Source organism: Chinchilla lanigera, unplaced genomic scaffold (genome assembly GCF_000276665.1).
Source record: "Chinchilla lanigera isolate Chin_1 unplaced genomic scaffold, ChiLan1.0 scaffold00099, whole genome shotgun sequence".
Lineage (NCBI taxonomy): Eukaryota > Metazoa > Chordata > Mammalia > Rodentia > Chinchillidae > Chinchilla > Chinchilla lanigera.
The window spans coordinates 4456202-4460550 of record NW_004955500.1 but is presented as its reverse complement, the minus strand read 5'-3'; positions in this window follow the sequence as shown (position 1 = coordinate 4460550).

Here is a 4349-nt window from a genome sequence, read left to right as displayed (position 1 = left end):
AAAAAAAAAAAAAGCAATGTCTCTTCAAAAATAATCCAAATAGGCATAGGTAAGAATTACACCCCGAGTCCTGGAGGATTATCATCCACGTCATGGACAGCTTGTAGAAGTACACGTTTCCTAACAATATGTTGTCAGGTCATTTGTACTTGCGAAGCTTTTCCAAGTCAGGGAATACAGACCAAGCATTTTCTCGTTCCCTTGTTTTCTGATTAATTTCCGCCTTGGCCTCCAGAAGAGTCATTCGCTATCTGTAGATGCTGATGTCTCTCTGGCTTCATTTCTCAAGCCCCCTTTCTTTACTTTTTTTTTTTTTTTTTTTTTTTTTCCGGTACTGGGAATCGAACTCACGACCTTGCGCTTGTCAGGCCCGCGCTGTGCTGCTGAGCTAAATCCCCAGCCCTGAAGCCTCTTTTCTTCTCATCTATCCCTGCAGAACCTAGTCAGCCCCACCAGTTCAGTGCTGTCTGTTGCGGGCAAGGCCTACCCCATCAGCTTTCGAACCGTATGCAGAGAGTCTTGATGTTTGGGGTGGGAATTCTCAGTAAATTATCCTTGAATTGTGGTTCTGAGTGAAATCGAACAGGCCGGTGCCTCCGTGTATGCCAGCTTCCCGTCCCTTCTCTGCCTCCCTAGAGTTACCTCTCGGCCACCAGCTCCCGCGTTCCCCGGTACCTCAGCCATGACCATCCTCAACCTGCCGGCACCAGCGCCACACTCCGCCCTCCGCAGAAGTCCAGGCGCCAGTGCGCGGGAGGCCGAGGCCGTGTCCGTGCACCCGCTGCATTTTGGGTGAGGCAGAACGGTGACTGTCCCTGCAGCAGCAGTGCCACAGCGCACCCAGGGGGAGCCTCCTGCCTGTGCCTCCCGCAGAAGCCAGCGTCTCCTGGACGTGGTCCGGGCCGTGTGGATCGCTGCAGAGCCCGTGGGTGCTAGCTGGCTCAGCTTTCTGCCCCTGGCTAAAGCAGTTTGTCAGTCCTGCAACTGACAGTGAAGGGACCCAGCAGCTGAGGGGCCTGATATGCTTTTTGAACAAAGGTCCCCATATTTCTGTTTTGCACTGGGCCCTGAATATCATGTAGCTGGCCCTGTTTTCAAAATCTTTATTTACAGGTCAGATCGCTTCTCCGCGGTGCAGATCATATGTATGCCTGTCGGATGGACATCTTCCCTTGTGTACCTTTTATTTATTTATTTATTTATTTATTTATTTATTTTTCCGGTACCAGGAATCGAACTCACGACCTCACACTTGCCAGGCAGGTGCTGTGCCGCTGAGCTAAATCCCCAGCCCCTTGTGTACCTTTTAGACATTTCCAATTTAGCAGGTCCGGAACAACTTGGACCAAAATTGTTTCCCTAAATCAAAGGATGCTATAGGCTGGTCACATAAGCTAGAATCATTTTGACTCCTGCTTCTCTTTCTTGCCCCTCCGTATCAAATCACTTGTTGAATTCTGCTGTATCTACTTCCTGGCTATCTGAAACGCATCCTGCATTTGTTGTTTATTGCTCTACTGGATAACATTTTAGCAATGACCTAAAGGAAGTAGAAGATTAGTCCACGTAACTATCTGAGGGAACGGTTTTAAGGAGAAGGCAAAGTTCCTAGGAGAACTGGCAAAGAGGCTATGGTATTCAGACTGTCTCTAAATTTTATGGCTTACAAAAATAAGTATTATCTCGTACAGTTTTTGTGTGTGTGCCATTTTAGAAAGGTACTAGAATTAGTTGATTGTTCCCCATAATATAGAAGGAGATCATTTTATTGATTTTTTTTGTTTGTTTTTCTTCCGGTACCAGGAATCGAACTCACGACCTTGCGCTTGCCAGGCAAGTGCTTTGCTGCTGAGCTAAATTCCCAGCCCCAGAAGGAGATCATTTTAATGCAAAGGAATAAAAAGCTACAGAAGAGCAAGTATTGTGGTATTTGGCCAGTAGCAGTGTTGTGATAGGAGGAGATTTCTACAAGATGTTGTACATAGCATGCATCAATACTTTTCCCTTCCCTGATATTACTGGAAAGAGAATCTGAGGCATTAAGAGATCTACTAGAGCTTCATCTGTAGTCAGTGCTTTCTCCTCAGAGTTCCACTGGTCAAAGACACAGCATATCATACCACCTAACTCGAGTCGTAATGATGGACAGTAGATCTCTGGAACTTATTCTTTTGTAACTTCAATTCTGTGTGCTCAGTTCTCCAGCCTCTGTCTTCCTTTCTCTCTCTCACCGGGGGCAGTAGCCAGGCTTCTTTCTGCCCTGGCCCTGAGTGTCCTGGAGTGCCTGCAGAGCCGAGCCTTGTGGGCTGAATCCTGGAGAAACAAACTTCCCCACGAGCTGCCATCGGGAGCACTGTGCCCTGGGGCTCTCTTCTCAAAGCAGAGTCGTCGGGGAGGGTGGGGCTTTCCTCATTTCACACACATTTCCTCAAGGCATTTTTTCCTACTGGTAAATCCTTGTCTTCTTTTTAATGCTAACCTTTTCAGCAGCCAAGCTCCTCCTTGTGTGCAGGCCCCAACATCAGAGGAGCTTCCTTTCTGATAAAACTCAGCGATAGAAGTCCTTTAGCTGTGCCCTTTGCTCTAAGAACCTCGAGGTTCAGCGGGCTAGCAGCCCCCAACGGTAGCCACGCCAAGCCCTCAGCATGAGGCTGACTTGAAATGTGTTCCTTGAGATTTAATCAGCCACCTTTAATCTCAGTCTCCCTCGGTCTTAGGACAAGAGCAAAATGTAGACACACTTTCCACCAAAGCATAACACACATGGGCTGGAGTTCAACTGCAAATACAGTTGTTTTTTTTTTTTTGGTCTTTTTGAGACAGGGTCTTGCTATGCAGTTCAGGCTGGCCTTGAGCTCACTTTTTGTAGCCCAGGGTGGTCCTGAACTCGAAATGATCCTCTTGCCTCAGCCTCCTGAGTGCTGGGATTACAGGCCTGCACCACCATGCCCGGCTAAAATTTTGTTTTTTGTTTTTTTGGTACCAGAAATCAAACTCATGACCTCAGCCTTGCCAGGCAAGTACTTATGCCACTGAGCTACATCCCTGGCCTGCCAAAACAGTTCTTATTCCAACTGAAACCCAAGCCTGGTCTTTTCCAACTGCTTATTTATTTATTTAACTTACGTTTGAGACAGGGGTCTCAATATGTAGTTCAGGCAGGCCTTGATCTCACTACGTAACCTCGGCTTGTCTCAAACTTGCAGTAGTGCTCTAAGTGCTGGGATTACAGGTGTGCAGCACCAGGCCCAGCCCACCTGCTTTTTCAAAATCAACATTCTGGTCTTCTGAGCTCCAACAGGAATCTCCCATCAAGCTCAGCAGATATCATTCTAGGGCTTTTTCTCCAGCCAGCATCCCCAAACCCTTCCCAACTCCCCACATGAACCAGTTCCGAAGGCTTCTAAACCACGTGGTCAGGAGTCACAGCCGCAATCCACTTCTCTGGTACCAAAATCTGTCTTATTTGCTTCCTCGCCACTGAGCACAATACCCAAACCCACAGCTGAAAGGAGGAGAGGTTTATTTTGACTCACAGCGTGTGGAGGTTTCAGCCCACAGTCTGCCAGCTGCAAGGCTGGGCAGCATGGCAAAGGGGCTTGGCGAGAAACAGCTCATGGTGTGGCAGAGAAAGACAAGGGAGAAGGGAGGGAGAAATACACTTCCAGGCCACGCCCACAGTGACCAGTCCACTGATGAGCACCGCACGCCCCTGATCCCTTCTCCTGCCCAAAGTCCCACTGATGAGGGCGTGAGGCTCTGGAGAGACACCCAGATAGCAACAGTCTCCCCTCTGATAGTCATTTCATGTGCTATTTCCGTAAGCTTCTACGTGTAACTGTCGGGCACAAGGGCACATGTAGTCCCAGCAGCTGAGTGGCTGACGTAGAATACTGGAGCCCAGAAAATGTCGCTCAGCCTCAGCAACATAGTGAGATCCAAACAAACAAACAGACAGACAGACAAACAGATAAATACAGTGTGTATAGAAGTGAAGTCATACTATGGAGGCATGGTGGTGCACACCCGTAATCCCAGCGCTTGGGAGGCTGAGGCAGGAGGATCGCCACAAGTTCCTGGGAGCCTGATCTGCAACTGTGTTCAAGGCCAGCATGACCTGCATAGTGAGACCCAGTCTCAAAAAAAAAAAAAAAGAATTGAGATCCTACAGTATTTGTCTCTGTATCTCACTACTTTTACTTAACATCCTCCAGCTTTGTTCATCTTGTTGCAAGTGAGAGGATTTCCCTCTTTTTTAAAAGCTAAATAAAATTGCATGATGTATGTGTGCTACACTTTCTCCAGCGCTCTCTCTGCGGATGAACCCTTACACCGAATCCACGTCCCTG